Raw genomic sequence first — 18,284 nt, forward strand, 5'->3', positions numbered from 1 at the left:
ATTTACCAGTATAGGGTACATCAATCTCTAGCTGTGATTTCCAACGTAGGGTAAACCACTCCTTAGTTGATGATTTTAGACATAGGGTACATCATTCCCTAGTCTCCTTACCAGTATAGGGTACACTAATCCCTAGCTGTGTTTTTCAACATAGGGTATACCACTTCCTAGTTGATAATTTCTAGACATATGGTATACCACTCCCCTAGTATCTTTACAAGTATAGGGTACACCAACCCTAGTTGCTTTCCACCATAGGGTACGACCACTCCCTAGTCTCTTTACCAGTATAGGATACACCAACCCCTAGTTGTTTCCAACATAGGTTACACCACTCCTTATTTAATGATTTTATACGCAGGTCATGCCACTCCCTGGTCATTTACCAGTATATGGTACACCAATCCCTAGTTTTATCTTCCAGCGTATGGTACACCACTCCCTAATCTTATTAACAGTATAGGGTACACCAATCTCTAGTTGTGTTTTTCAACATAGGGTATAGCATTTTCTAATTGATGATTTTAGATATAGAGTGCACCATTTCCTAGTTGAAGATACTATTGATATAAGGGTACATCATTCCCTAGTCACATGTTGGCACAATGATACACTATTCCCTAGTCGTATTTTCCTAACATAAGGTACACTAATCCTTAGTTGAGACATTATTTTGACGATAGGGGTACCCCATCCCCAAAGAATCTTGATTTTCCCATGGAACACCAATCCCGATATTTTATTGCTTTCAATGAAGAAATAATGTAGAAATTTTGTTACAATAACTAACGAAACTTTCCTAGTAAAAGGTAGGGTAGAAAACTTTATTCGTTTGTTTGTTTTGGTGGCTAAGCATGTCTTACCTCAAGGCTTATGATTTGAGATGACCAAAAGAAGAAATTTCAATCCAGAATAAGGAAACAGAAGAAAAGAAGTGAATTCAAGGTGAAAATAAGGTTAGAGGACATGGATTGCTTAGGACATGACTGAAGTCATGAGCATGACGTCCCCACTTCGATAGGTGAAAAAGCCATAACAATGAAATATTCTCAGAACTTTCCGTTGATACGACATACTATTTTTACCATTCATTCCCTTTCAGGATCAATCGTGGTCTTCTAAACTTTATCGAGAGTATGGATGAATCCATCACTTCATCTATATATGTAAAAGAGACTAGCCACACTTAAAAGTCGAGTACTCTACCATTGAGATAGCAACCCAAAGTGCACGAGGTCAGAAATCAGGTTGTTTCTGATGATGAAAAGAGCTTTTCTCTTATGTGAAATTTATAAGTAATAGAATGTATGAAGTCGGCCCGTGATTTTCCCCAGCTACCGCTATCCTTGGGAAACCAAAAGAGCTAGTTCAAGAACGTAAGGTGTCCCTACAGCTGAGAGATGTCAAGGTTCAAATTAGAGTCTGCATGAAAAATCAATCAAGATTCAAGACCAAGCTTCAGAAGACTTGTAGATAGAAATCTTGTAACCTGTGGTTGATAGGCTTGATTAGTTTATTTGAATTTTTATTTTGATCAACAAGCAGTAATAGCAGCAACAACGGTGAAATCACAGCTTTTCGGTAGTCCCAACTATCAAAACTTTCAAAACTACACTCACCCGATTCTTTTATAGCCAAGGATATATATGCAACCTCGGAAGCAAAGTTCGGTCAAATTGTTTCAAATGTTTTCCATAGAATATCAAATGGACAAATATTGTTCATAATTGCTCACTTTATCTTTTTTCGAAAATTCTTTATATTTTCGAGAAAGGGGGGGGGGGGGTAGCTGTTAGCACATAATGTTTGTTCTACGCATAAATTAATCCTAAAAGGTCCAAAAATAGTTTTCAATTATTTTGATTTTATTAGAATTTTTAAATATTTTTCCTTATTTGTTTGTTCTCATGTTAGACTATTTGTATTATTAGGGGCATCTTAAAATTAGTGAATAATCACCAAAAAAATAGTTTTGCCTTTCAGTCCTTGCATTTTAGAATCTTAATTACAGTTTAGGAATTAATTACGCTGTCAAATGCATTGTTCAAATACATAAAATTAATAAAAATATAATAGTCATTTCTCTTTACATTTCAGCTCAATTGATTAGTTAACTTAATCCTTAATGATAGACAATAGAGTGATTAGGTCATTTGTGAAAAGTAATATCTAATTAGGAATTGAGTTTTAAGATGGCCAAATTTTAAATTAAGGAAAAGGAGAAAAGGAAAGCAAGAGAGGTCGTTTGGATTTACTTGAACTGGGCTAAGAAAATTCTAATGGCCCAATCACCTCTCAAAACTGCCCAACCCAATCCCTCTACCAGGTCCAGATGCTCCCCAAAAGCCAAACAACATTGTTTTGGAGTAAATCAATCTCCACTGTCCATTAGATCTCATCCAACGACAGAGAATTAGTCCTCTTATTTAGATACAAGTGTCCTAAAATCGAACCTCCCTACCACAAAGACCTCTCGCATACCCATTTTCTTCCTCTATCTGTTCCTCCACCACCTCTACCACTGGGAATCACCTAAGGCAGGGGACCACCATTAAACGATCCCAAATCATCACCCTACAATCTCCAGAATCCCTTCAGTTCAAATCCACCATCAATTTTTCCCGATAACCCGCCCAATCTCTTCAATTAGTAAATCTGCGAGTTCAAAAACAACCTCAACTTGTCTCCCTTTTACTTCCTCTCCAACTAGGACTCATAAAGTGATAAAACCTGCATCAATTGATTGGCCTTGACAAGGACTTTCGATTGGTGCTAGTCTTGAGCTGTTCTTCGGGTACTGGAAAGTTTTTAGGTAAGAATTTGAAAAAAATATGATTTTTTACTTTAAAAATAACTTGAGATGACTACGGTCAAAATTTTGAATAAATAATCTCGGATCAGTATTTTGACGATTTTGATAGCTTGGTATTGTGATTTTAGACTTGGGAATATGCCCAGAATTAAATTCGAAGGTCCTTAGGTTGATTTGACGTGTTTTGTGGAAAGTTAGCAATTTGAATGTTTGGACATTCTATAGGTCTGATCGTAGGTTGACTTTATGGTTGTCGGGTCGGATTGTGATTTTGGAATGAGTTGGTTTGATAGGATTCGGACGTTTGGTTGTGATTCTAGAGGTTCTTGAGTTTTCTTTTGAATTTCATGCATTTTGATATATTTTTTTTGATATTTTGATTACGCCAGTGAGTTCGTATGATGTTATTAGACTTGTGTGCATGTTTGGTTTGGAACCCGAGGGGCTCAGGTGAGTTTCGGGTGTGTATCAGTTGAGTTTTGGATGAATTGTAATAACTGGTGTACTTTTAGTTCTGGTGATGATTTACAGATCTCGCATTTGCGATTTCTGGCTCGCAAATGCGAGCTTCGCTTTTGCGAACATGAGGTCGCATTTGCGAGAAGGGTCCTGGGTTGGGTGACCTCGCAATTGCGAGAAAGTGGTTCGCATTTGCGAACTAGCTAGAGCCGCTTTTGCGAGCATCTTGGTTGCATTTGCAACCCCTGGCAACAAGGGACAACTTCACATTTACGAAGCTTCGGGTTCATTTGCGATGGGGAATCTACGCATTTGCGATCAATATGTCACATTTGCGACTTTTGGGCTTCTAACGCACTTGTCGCTTTTGCGATCCGTGCTTCGCATTTGTGGTGTTCGCAATTGTGAACAAGATATTGCAATTGTGACACCTGCAACTCGGTAAAAGAGGAAAAAAATGGGGCTTAGCTTATTTTACACCATTTCTCAATCCTAAACACTCTAGAAGCAATTTTTCAAGAATTTCGTCTTCTTAAAATCATTGGTAAGCAACTCTAACCCACTTTCTTTCAATTACCCATTTTTTTTCATGTGCTTTTAACATCAAATCTAGGATTTTTATAGTAGAAATTAGAGATTTAGATAGAAATTGAAAATTTTATAAAATTGTGATTTGGACCTCAAATTGAGGCCGAATTTCAAAATAAATCACATAACCGGTCTCGGGGGTGAATGGGTAGTCGGATTTTTGTCAGAATCTCGGGTTTGACCAAGCAAGTCCGGGGTTAATCTCGGGTTTGACCAAGCAAGTCCGGGGTTGACTTTTGTTTAAGTCTCGAGTTTTGACCAAACAAGCCTGGGGTTGACTTTTGTTTGACTTTTTTCAAATTCAATAAATATTAAACCTTTTTCCATCGTGAGTAGTTTCTAAAGCTTATTTTGAATTGTTTGATTGACAATTGGTTAGATTTGGTTGGTTTGGAGGCTTGTTCAAAAGGAAAGAGAGTGGTTGAGTTTTGATTTGATTGTGGAAAGAGATAATTGTTGTGTCTAACCTTGACTTGAGGCAATTAGAACTTGTTGAACTAGTTGTTATGTGAATTATGTGGGAAAACAACATATATGCGAGGTAACTAGCGTATATGCACCATCATGGGATTTAGCATGCAGGATTGGACTATTTATTTTCATGTGTTCATTTATTCCATGTTATCTCATGTTATATGCTTTATTTGTTACATGTTCTTACTTGACATCTATGCTTTATTTGTTACATGTTCTTACTTGACATCTATGCTTTACTTGTTAATTGTTATTTAATTATTACTTGCTCTGATTTGTTTATTTCTCACTCAATATCTGCTTACCTGCTACATGTTCCTACTTGCCTTAATTGTATACTCTCATTATTACATATTTTTACCTACTATTATTGTCCTATATTACTCGATGCACTGTATTATGTTATTTTGATAAGCCATTTAGCTATGCTTGTATTGATGAATTGGGAAGGTTTGGGGTTACGAAGTGTTGGATAATCTCCATTTTTATTGATAGTTCGTTAATGTTCCGTACATTTCATTCTCTTTTGTGTTTATAATACGTAAATAGTGGTATTGAATTGTTTAATAATAATTTGATATTGTGGGATCGGGTTGCGGGCCTTAAAGGTATTGAAATAAATAGATATTGTTAGGATCGGGTTGCACTCCACAAAAGTATTGAAATGATATGAAGAAATAAGGACGGAATATGATATGAGTAGATGATGATATGGTTGGATCGGGTTGTGCGCCGCAAGGATTTGATGTGTCGTAAGTTATTTGTGGCTGTAGATATTGTTTTCGGTATAGTGATATGAGATTTGAGATTATGTTCTTCTGGGGCCCTCTGGTAGGTGACCTATGGCTCCGGGTTACTTGAGTTTACTGCATTATTTCTATTCTTGTTTTCTGTTTTTATTATTATTTTCTACAGGTTTATTGTGAGTGACTTGACAGAGCCTAGTCATTTCTTCGTCGAGGTTAGACTTGGCACTTACAGAGTATATGTGGTTAGTTGTACTCATACTACACTTCTGCACTTCTTGAGCATATACTGGTGTTGGTCCTAGTGGTGCGTAGCGAAGACTGCTCTGATTCAGGTGCTTTCAGAGACTTGAGGTAGAGCTTACTACGGTACGTCGTCTTTATCACACCTATTTTAGACTATTACAACTTTGTATTATTAATAAGTAATTAGCTAACGTTGGACTTCCTAACAAGTGAAATGTTAGGCACTATCACTACCCCGAGGTTGGAATTCGGGGTCGTGACACATCGTTTCTTCTTCCGCTAGCAAAGTAAGAGGCATTGCTACGCGTAGCATTGGCTCCTGAAGAGATTTCGGCCAGTTCTCGTGCAACAATACCTCTGGATCGTCGGAATTCATTTGGTCGTGTTATTTTGGTCCAAATAGGTATATTTCCTTCCCTTTTCCCCTCAATTATTCTCAATTGCATGTTTCATTGCTTTGTTTGAATCCATTAAGTCAATTGACTCTATTTGGTTATTCACAATTAAACTTTAAATGAATCTTTAGTTAGTCACACATATTCTTGCTAACGGATAATTGAATATTGAATTTTGATTGATTGTTTTGTTGCTTTGGCATAATTAGCCCCAATCCAGTAGTTTTGCTTAAATGCAATTAATTGCTGATTGTTTTAAAATCATCTTTAGTTATTCATTAAAGGTTTGAGTGGTTTGAATTATTTTGTTTGTCAAAATGAAGGCAATAGGTCAGGGCCCATGTCGATATGATCTGTTGGTTTAAGACCATTGATTTGAGAGCCTGTTTAGGTAAAAACAACAATAGAAAGAATGTAGAGGTAAAAAGGGGAAGTAAAAAGGAAAACTGAGGTGCTGAAAATAGAAAATAACAGGGGTTTAAGGGGAATTTAAGGGAATAGACTTAGGTAAACTCAGCCGAACTAATTAGGAAACTGCTGGAAAGAGGGAATAGGGGTTGTTTAGCAAGAAAAGAGTGAAAACATGTCGGCTCTTAGGTCCTTAAGGAGTAAAAATTGAAAAAGGAAATGATTTAAAGAAAAGAAAATTGAGAAGAGATGGCATTTCAAATCTATAAAAAGACCTCTCTTCGTGCTTTTGGCATTTTGACATCCATTCACACACATCTGAAAAATTCACAAGCACACACAAACCTTCACATGCATCTGAAAAAATAAAAAATTTGAAATTCAAAACTTCATTTTTGAGATATGGAAAACAAAAGGTCTGGAAAACAAAAAGAAAATTGAGATTTCAAGGAGAAAACTGAAGTCCACTCGATAGCTTGGGATTTTGAGTATCAATCTCTTTTTATGGGTTTTGAAAGTTGTTGATGTCGAAAATCTACTGTTGTTGTCTTCTATAGTAGCTGAGCTCCATCATTTGCTTTTTCCGGACCTTTATTTGGTCGATTCTGTTTTTTTACTTGCATCTACGTATTTCCTGAAACTTCAAGTGTTGAATTTGGTGTATATAATACAAAAGTTTGAATTATGTTCTCTTTGATATTAATTACGGTAGAATAGCCTGACAGACACATGTACTTGCATGTTCGTGTTTGTCGTCTCGGTCCCTGTACTCAATATAGTTTCATCTAGATAACTAAACTCAGTCAAAATATATATTTTAAACTCTTTTGACCATTAACCGAGTTTATTTGGCATTTGTTTTGCTGAGTCAAAAAAAATGAATGGTTACACGCCCAAAAAGGAGAATGGATATACTAATTTTAATGTAAAAATATTAAAAGTCGTAAAAAATAACAATAAAAAAACAAAAAGTGTAAAATAATTGCCCAGGCCAAGCAGATCCCTACCCCTTTCGGACCCACCTGTCTTAAACCCCTTCCTTGCCCCCCGTTTTTCCGATATGCTTCCCCCTCTCTTTCCTATCGGAAACAACCCCCCCTCCCCCCACGTTTACCCCTATAACCTCCTGATTTTTTTTAATTAAAATTGTTTATCCGTAAAACGGTATAATTGAATATTTACGTAATTTCTAGACAAATAATTAAAATGATACTGAATTAATAAAATAATCGAAGAATTATGCAATACTTAACCTTAGGATGTAAACGAAATAACAGAAGCAACAGTTTCGAGAATAGGGTTCCGGGCACAACAACAACGAAATCAAAAAGTAAGAAGATAAAATGGTATTAAGCTTTGTATAGAATGTAGCATAAGTTTGCCAGAAAATTTGTGTCCTTTGCAATGATAGTTGAGCTCACTATTTATAGCTATGTCTAAGGAATGAGGTCCTATGATCGTTCCCTTCTTTAATGTCAATTATGAGGGACATTGATAAAGATGTAACGGTGAACATAAATGTCAAATTCTCTGTAATGGGTAATTGCTCTTAATGCCATGGAATATTCTCTATTAAATGCTACCGGACAAAGAGCATTTATCACATATTTATGAGCTTTATTCTTTCCGGTGACAAACGAAACAGTTTCCTTCGGTAATTGGCCATTCCCATGTCTTGGGTTCCACGCTGTCACGACCCAAAATCCAACTAGTCGTGATGGCACCTGACCCAACCCGCTAGGTAAGCCAACTTTCAATTATCCAATTTCAATAATAATTATTAAAGCAATTTAAGTGAATAAAGATCTTAATCTTATACAATCCCCAAGAACTGGTAGTACAAATCATGAGCTTCTAAGAATAGAGTATACAAAACGAAAATGAAATAAATACATAGTATGTTTGAATAATACATAAACAGAGCTTTTATAAATCAAAGGCGACCCTGAATAAGAGCCAGCTACAACAGGAACACAGGTACATCTTCAAGTCTCGCAACTATCGAGCACAGCAACAACAGCAGCCAACATCCGCACGCAATGTACAGAAGTGTAGTATCAGTACAACCGACCCCATGTACTGAGTAAGTAACAAACTTAGTCGTAGGTTGAAAGTAGTGACGAGCTTCAAACCAAGGTCGTGTCCATAACCAATAGTCCACAACAGTCCATAACAACATAAAATAAATAATACCAGAAGTAACTCAGAGATAAAATGCTCAGCCAAATCATGATTTCAAAAATAATAGTTCTTCCTTTCAAATACATCAGTGAAAACCCAAATTGTTTGCCGAAATTGCCAAAAATATGAATAGTTTGAAAACAATAATTTCTCCCAAAATCTTTTCAATAATAAATAAGATGTTTCATTTTCCTTCCGGATAACCCGTGTAAAAACAAATACATTACTATGCCCATCTCTCAAAAATGTGTAAAAATCATGAATGATGTGATGCAGTACAGCATGAGGAAAAATACATCTCTATGCCTGTATGTTATGTGTGGATGCCAATGCGATGCAACTCAACGATAAAATCATAAACAGCCCTTCATGCAGAACATCACTCATATAAAGCCCCTCGGGCAAACCTCGCAGTCACTCGTGCCACTCGGGCATACCTCACAATCACTCTTGCCACTCGGGCATACCTCGCAATCACTCATGCCTCCCAGTCACTCAGCACTCGGCACTCGGCACTTGCACTCAGTAGGTACTTGCACTCACTTAGGGCGTGTACAGACTCCGGAGGGGCTCCTTCAGCCCAAACGCTATAATCTGCACGGACAACTCACGTGCTATAATAATAAAGTATCCTGCAGGCAGGCAGCCCCGATCTACACTCATCCTCACAATCAGGCCCTCGGCCGATATCAAACATGCTGCGACGTGCAGCCCGATCCCATAAATATGCAACATGATGCGGCGTGCAACCCGATCCCATAAACATGCAACATGTTACGGCGTGCAGCCCGATCCCATAAATATCCTCACAAATCAAGCCCTCGGCCTCACTCGGTCAGCAATCTCTCCAGTCTCTCGGGCTCACCATGTCATAAAAAATAGCCCAAAAATGATGATATGATGTATCAATAAATAATAACAGAGACTGAGATATGATATACAATGAAATGAATATGACTGAGTATGAATTTTCAATTTAACACAATAATTCATAGCAATATGACCTATGTGGGTCCCAATAATACTGGCACATAGCCTCAACATGATTTTTAATATGCTTTTCAGCTCAATTTCTTTAATACATAAAACCGCATGGAAAATGCCAAGATTATTTAACTATAAAATTTTATAAAAATAATTATGTCATAATTTTTATAGTGCACGCTCAGAAGCCCGTCACCTAGCATGTGCATCACCTCCCAACAATTCACGAAATACATATATTCAGGGTTCATACCCTCAACTCCAAGATTAGAAGAGTTATTTACCTCGAACAAGCCAAATCTAGTATCGAGCAAGCTAAGCAATGCTCCAGAAATTTCATTCTACGTGTATCAACTCCCGAACGGCTCAAATCTATCACAATTAATTTGATTCAGTTCACACAATTTATAGGAATTAACTCCATATCAAAATGCTAATATTTTCCACAAAATCCGAAATTACGCTCCAAAAATCACCCGTGGGGCCCATGTCTCAAAATCTGATGAAACTCACAAAATACGACAACCCATCCAATTACAAGTTCAACCATACTAATTTCACTCAAATCCGACTCCAAATCGGTATTCAAACTTAAAATATTCGTTTTGTGACATTATAGAAATTTCCTTCTATTTCTCTTGAAGATTCAATAATCTTACACCAAATATGAAGATTAATTCATGGAATATAATCACAAGGGAGTTAAGAATACTTACCCCAAGTTGTGTGAAAAATTTCCTCTCCAAAATCGCCAAACCGAGCTCCAAAATGTCCAAAATGAGAAAAAATCTCGGAACCATCGTTTTAACCACTGCCCAAGCATTTCCGCACCTGCGGTGCCTGGGCTCGTACTGCGCATCCGCATTTGCGGAACAAATTGTGCGTTTGCGGACAATGCCAACCTTTCAAAATCTCGCATTTGCGGCGCCCTTCTCGCATCTGCGGGCTCGCAGATGCGCAAATCCTTCGCACCTGTGTTCGCCCCAGGCCAGCCCCAGTCCGCATCTGTGCCAACACCTTCGCACTTGCGGCCTCACAAATGCGGCAAATTCCTTGCACCTATGAGCACTGCCCAGTCTCACTCTTGGCTGCTTCTGCGGCTTATTTCACGTACATGCGGCTTCGCACCTGCGATCAAAATCTTCGCAGGTGCGATCACACCAGTAAGCAGCAGTTCCAGCATTTTCTTAAGTCCAAATTTGATCTGTTAACCGTCTGAAACTCACCCGAGGCCCTCGGGACCCCGTCCGAACATACCAAAAAGTCCCATAACATAACATGGACCTACTCGAGGCCTCCAATCATACCTAACAACCTCAAAAATACAAACTACACACGGATTCAAGCCTAATAAATTTTTAAATTTTCAAATTCTACAAACGACGCTGAAACCTATCAAATCACGTCCGATTGACCTCAAATTTTGCACATAAGTCACATTTCACATTACAGACCTAATCAAATTTTCGGAATCGGATTCTGACCCCGATATCAAAAAGTCAAACCCCCGGTCAAACTTTTCAAAAATTCAACTTTCGGCAATTCAAGCTAAATTCCACTACAAACCTACAAATAATTTTCCGAACACGCTCCTAAGTCCAAAATCACTATACGGAGCTATCGGAATCATCAAAATTCGAATATAAGGTCGTTTACCCATAAGTCCGCGTCCGGTCACTATTTTAACTTAAGCTTTAAACCTTGGAACTAAGTGTTCCATTTCCTTCCAAAACCTCACTGGACCCGAACCAATTACCCCGGCAATTCATATAATAACTGTAAAGTACAATTTGAGAAGTAAATGGGGAAACGAGGTTGTAATATTCAAAACAACCGGCCAGGTCGTTACATTCTCCCCCACTTAAACATACGTTCGTCCTCGAACATGTCAAGAGTTGTTTTCAAGCCATCAAATCACTGTTCCATCTTACCACACATGTACCCAGGGGTGAACCCGCGTCACCTTATTCCATATAGGCTTGACAACACAATCCAACTGAATTCATTAATTTAACTCTAGCCCATAAACCTTGGAATTTAATTTCCAACCTTTAGAATTTCTTTCAAGACACGAATCTTACATATACACATTGTATGAGTTTGAACAAACTGTATCAGGCCATAGCTATCGCCATAACTACGAACATAATCACCTAACATATTACATAACTCGCATGCTCGTAGCACCATTCCTGATCGCAGTGACTACTCCAAAACCAATCGCATACTAGTATTAAACCCATATCAAACCAAACCTTATCCCAAAACCTTCGTACACCGTTGGTAATAAAAGAAACACGCAAAATTTCGTGACCACTTAACAGATAAACAAGTCACGGTGCTTTCTTTCCCCAACCAGAACCATAATCACTTTCTGAGCTAACTTTCATTATTATACTCCCGAATTTACCGAAATCAAACCTGATAGTACCCATTTTAGGCCCAATGACCTTATTTTATTAAACACAACTATCCCATAGATATGCCGCACCAATATAACTCAGAGCCACAACCTATGTCATCTGTGCACTAATATGCAACAATTCAAATGTACTCAGTCATGAAAATGACTCAAATGAGAGAACTGCCTCGCAAGATTAACAAATACCGCCACAACGAAACGCTGAAAATTCATCATACACCGTAGAACCATCGCCCGATTCCAATACAAAGTTCATACCTTAACATAGCTCCGCTGTAATGTGTGTCCCCATCCAAACGTTGGTCCATATTATATACCCCGAGCCATCCTGCTCAAAATCAATAACCACGGAGAGGCAAATGACAAAAATGCCACACAAAAACCTGAAAGAACATAACCATTACGCAATCGATCATGCAATACCCAAATACTCATCACGTTCAAATTCCACTATAAAGCTCAAATAGAACCGCACCATCTGTGCACATAACCAATGAATCACAACTCCTCGTAGCATAAAGGAGTAACTCACAGATCATCTCAGAACATGAATAAGCTCAACATCAACCGAATAACACATCCCTCAACAATAGCAGTATGGAGCCAACCATTCCGGCTCGGTATAGAATACACATCTTAATCGGGCCTACCAATGGACTGCCAAATCAACTCGGGCTACCCACAAATAGATAAAAAATTCTTCCAAAAATCCATAATGACTAAATCATAACACATTCTATCATTTGGCTAGCTCCGGCCACAACTTCACAGTCCACGACCATGAAACAATCCGCTCCTGAGAACTCCCAATCTCCAAATCCATAGAACACACGAATCACCATATTTGATTCCATCTCCACCCCCCGAATGTCTAACACTTCTCTCATACACGATCATCCCACGAGAAATACTGGTGAGGTACAGTTTGTTGCCACTTGGCAAAATTTGAATATCAGCATTCTATCAACCGTGTGAGTACCACAATACTAATTTATACATCCGTAAGTTAAAATACAATGCGCCTTCTGAAGTCCGCCCCTTTATCATACAACACCAAGTAGTAATAATATTCATCTAGTTATTTGAAACCGTCCATGTTGTCCAACATTCGTTACCTTCTTTTCAAGACTGTACTGCCACCTTGTACATGAAAATCTAGCTTTCGTACAATACATAACATCTATCTTGCCATCATGTTAAAAGCACAAGAATCTTATTATCAACTTTGAGTCACCAATAACTTACATACAATTTTAGTTAGAAACCTTTCTCTTGCTTCTTTCCAGGAGGAAATCACAATTCACAACACGTTCTCCACACCGGTAGAAACCATCAAGAATACTTTGGAATCCATTTGAACATAATCAAGCCCTTAAAACTAAATTCCTCTAACTCGACCAAGCTACGCAGGTCGCCAAGTCTAGGTGTATTGCCACAAAGCACCTGTAGAAAACCCCCATATCATAAGCAACCAAAGAACCGATCATATCCATTACCATACTGATCCAACCTACTACCCAGTTGTCCTATTTTCTCCAAGTCCCTTCCGAATTTATCTTCAGATTGATACTTCTTCTTGCAAAAATACCACGATCTTAAACCAAAACTCACCCTACAAATCTTAGCATAGAACCACAACGCCCTATGGCCCATAAGCAACTGTATTTTTCTTAAGCACCTTCAAAAAATACCACAACTATAACACTCACTCTAAGAATACCTTATGTGAATTTGAAATTGTTCTTCTTACCTTCCTTATACAAAAATGTAGAATCCGTAGTCATATAGAATTTACGCAAGTCCAGGCACCATCAAACGCAAATCTCAAATTTTATCCATACATAAGTCCGAAAACATTCTCAATTGCTATATAAAATTCTCAAACCCACTGAAATTTTTCTCAGGAGTCACCCACTTTGCTCAAATCTAATTGCACTGCCCAAATGGGCCAAAAGACACTTGCCCCATTAGCACCACAACACTCAAAGAAGTAACTCTACTTTAACACCACATATCAAATTCATACTCCGTGCGTACTATATCATTCACCAATAACAACTCACTCATCCCGCGAATTTTATTTACTCATACGTGCAATATAATCCTTAACCAGGAATTTCCTTATTCGAGTCATCCTTGATCTCAACTTTTGCAAGTCATAGCTAACCCACAAGTATGCCTCAGACCAAAATTAAAATTTAACACCTAACTATGAAATCAAATTTTCAATAGCAGACTCCCCCACTTGGCTCAAATCTATAGATTAAAACATTCCATAACTCACAGTACCAATACTCTCTTACTACTATAATGCCACAGTCAGTCTAACGAAACTTTTTCCCAAGTTCATACAACGCCAACCATAAAAAAAATACCTAAATCATCCGCTAAGCTCGTATTCATCCTCTTAACACATAAGTCAACTTTCTCAACCAGATTCAGATTCAAATCTCCACCCATACACCCCGTCGGTAGAAAAGAAACTCTCTACTCACATCATAAGGAATACTCCTACGTAGATTACTCCGTAGGGGATAATACACATGCTTAGCCTCAATCTGGTATCTTGTTATTCCCTTTCGTATTCACAATTACTATGCAATCACTTAGTCTATTTGAGTCCAAACTCATTAACCAGACGTGAGAATTTAGTGAAATTTAACAATGTGAAAGATCCTTCAAAACATTCATACTGGAGACTGTACGCCACATCAATTCAAAAATCAAACACTCAATGACCTTTCCTTTACATTTCAAGGAAACACTTCTCGTCATATTCAAATCGTCTTAACACATCCCGTATTTACATCATACTCATCACAAAGCCATTCCGCCGCTCATCGAGCCACAACTTCCACTCATAGGGATATTACCGTACATATGAGTCCAAATGTATAGGTTACAACTGAAGCTACCGAGCCTAAGCTGCGGTCTAAACCTGGTCTCAAGTCTTCCAGACTGGCCCATCACCAAAATATAGAATACACATCTTGAACCTCGTTCATAAAATTACAAGCCGGCGATGCACAGCTTATATCGAGCGCCCTTGTGTGCATACGAATAAGTGGAAGGAATTCAAAGAGTTATGTCTCAAGCTGAATCAATCACGCACGATAAGGAAAGAAAGATGGGAAGTATATATCCTAAATGCCATGTAGCCTCTCGAAGATAAGTATGGACATCATCATACCGATTCGCAAGACTCTACTAGACACCTGCTCATGACTTTTAGAACCTATGAACCTAGAGCTCTGATACCACCTTGTCACGACCTAAAATCCAACTAGTCGTGATGGCACCTAACCCAACCCACTAAGTAAGTCAACTTTCAATTATCCAATTCCAATAATAATTATTAAAACAATTTAAGTGAATAAAGATCTTAATCTTATATAATCCCCAAGAACTGGTAGTACAAATCATGAGCTTCTAAGAATAGAGTATACAAAATGGAAATGAAATAAATACATAGTCTGTTTGCATAATACATAAACAGAGCCTTTATAAATCTAAGGCTACTCTGAACAAGAGACAGCTACAACAGGAACGTAGGTACATCTTCAAGTCTCGTAACCATCGAGCACAGCAACAACAATAGCCAACATCTGCACGTAATGTATAGAAGTGTAGTATCAGTACAATCGACCCCATGTACTGAGTAAGTAACAAACCTAGCCGTAGGTTAAAAGTAGTGGCGAGCTTCTACCAAGGTCGGGTCCATAGCCAATAGTCCACAACAGTGCATAACAACATAAAGCAAATAATACCAGAAGTAACTCAAAGATAAAATGCTCAGCCAAATCATGATTTCAAAAATAATAGTTCTTCCTTTCAAATACATCAGTGAAAACCCAAATCGTTTGCCGAAGTTGTCAAAAATATGAATAGTTTGAAAACAATAATTTCTCCCAAAATCTTTTCAATAATAAATAAGATGTTTCATTTTCCTTCCGGATAACCCATGTAAAAACAAATACATCACTATGCCCATCTGTCAAAAATGTGTACAAATCATGAATGATGTGATGCAGTACAGCATGAGAAAAAATACATCTCTATGCCTGTATATCATGTGTGGATGCCAATGCGATGCAACTCAACGATAAAATCATAAACAGCCCTTCGGGCAGAACATCACTCATATACAGCCCCTCGGGCAAACCTCACGGTCACTCGTGCTACTCGGGCATACCTCAAAATCACTCTTGCCACTCGGGCATACCTCACAATCACTCATGCCTCCCAGTCACTCAGCACTCGGCACTCGCACTCAGTAGGTACCTGCGCTTACTGGGGGTGTGTACAGACTCCGGAGGGGCACCTTCAGCCCAAGCGCTATAATCTGCACGGACAACTCACGTGCTATAATAATAAAGTATACTGCAGGTAGGCAACCCCGATCCACACTCATCCTCACAATCAGTCCCTCGGCCGATATCAAACATACGGCGGCGTGCAGCCCGATCCCATAAATATGCAACATGTTGCGGCGTACAGTCCGATCCTATAAATATCCTCACAAAACAGGCCATCGGCCTCACTCAGTCATCAATTTCTCCAGTCTCTCGGGCTCACCATGTCATGAAAAATAGCCCAAAAATGATGATATGATGTATCAATAAATAACAACAGAGATTGAGATATGATATGCAATGAAATGAATATGACTGAGTATGAATTTTCAATTTAACACAATAATTCATAGCAATATGACCTCTGTGGGTCCCAATAATATTGGCACATAGCCTCAACATGAAATTTGATATGCTTTTCAGCTCAATTTCTTTAACACATAAAACCGCATGGAAAATGCCAAGATTATTTAACTATAAAATTCCACAGAAACAATTATGTCACAATTTCTATAGTGCACGCCAAAACGCCCGTCACCTAGCATGTGCATCACCTCCCAACAATTCACGAAATACATATATTCATGGTTCATACCCTCAACTCCAATATTAGAAGCGTTACTTACCTCGAACAAGCCAAATCCAATGTCGAGCAAGCTAAGCAATGCTCCAAAAATTTCATTCTGCATGTATCAACTCCCGAACGGCTCAAATCTATCACAATTAATTTGATTCAGTCCACACAATTTATAAGAATTAACTCCATATCAAAATGCTAATATTTTTCATAAAATCCAAAATTACGCCCCAAAAATATCTGTGGGGCCCACATCTCGAAATCTGACGAAACTCACAAAATACGACAACCCATCCAATTACAAGTTCAACCATACTAATTTCACTCAAATCCGACCCCAAATCGGTATTCAAACTTGAAATATTCGTTTTGTGACATTATAGAAATTTCCTTCTATTTCTCTTGAAGATTCAATAATCTTACACCAAATATAAAGATTAATTCATGGAATATAATGAAAAGGAAGTTAAGAACACTTACCCCAAGTTTTGTAGAAACTTTCCTCTCCAAAATCGCCCAAACCGAGCTCCAAAATGTCCAAAATGAGAAAAAAACTCGGAACCCTCGTTTTAATCACTGCCCAGGCATTTCCGCACCTGCGCATCCGCATTTGCGAAAAAAATTGCGTGCCTGCGGACAATGCCAACCTTACAAAACCTCGCATCTGCGGTGCTCTTCTCGCATCTGCGGGCTCACAGATGTGCAAATCCTTCGCACCTGCGTTTGCCCCAGGCCAGCCCCAGTCCGCATCTGCGCCAACACCTTCGCACCTGCGGCCTCGCAGATGCGGCAAATTCCTTGCACCTGCGAGCAGTACACAGTCCCACTCTTGGCCGCTTCTGCGGCTTATTTCACGCACATGCAGCTTCGCACCTGCGATCAAAATCTGCGCAGGTGCGATCACACCAGTAGGCAGCAGTTCCAGTATTTCCTTAAGTCTAAATTTGATATGTTAACTGTCCGAAACTCACCTAGGCCCTCGGGACCCCGTCCGAACATACCAACGAGTCCCATAACATAACACGGACCTACTCGAGGCCTTAAATAATACCTAACAACCTCAAAAATACGAACTACAAACGGATTCAAGCCTAATAAATTTCTAAATTTCCAAATTCTACAAACGACGCCGAAACCTATCAAATCATGTCCGATTGACCTCAAATTTTGCACACAAGTCACATTTCACATTATAGACCTAATCAACTTTCCAGAACTAGATTCCGACCCCGATATCAAAAAGTCAAACCCCCAGTCAAACTTTTCAAAAATTCAACTTTCGATAATTCAAGCCAAATTCCACTACGAACCTCCAAATAATTTTTCGGACACGCTCCTAAATCCAAAATCACCATACAGAGCTATTGAAATCATCAAAATTTGAATTTGAGGTCGTTTACCCATAAGTCCGCATCCGGTCACTATTTTAACTTAAGCTTTAAACCTTGAAACTAAGTGTTCCAATTCCTTCCAAAACTTCACTGGACCCGAACTAATTACCCCGGCAATTCACACAACAACTGTGAAGTACAATTTGAGAAGTAAATGGGGAAACATGATTATAATATTCAAAACGACCGGTCGGGTCATTACACACGCATTTTTTTATTGGATGGCCACGTGTCATAGCATATTTTACC

This window comes from Nicotiana tomentosiformis, chromosome 5 (genome assembly GCF_000390325.3).
Source record: "Nicotiana tomentosiformis chromosome 5, ASM39032v3, whole genome shotgun sequence".
Taxonomy (NCBI): domain Eukaryota; kingdom Viridiplantae; phylum Streptophyta; class Magnoliopsida; order Solanales; family Solanaceae; genus Nicotiana; species Nicotiana tomentosiformis.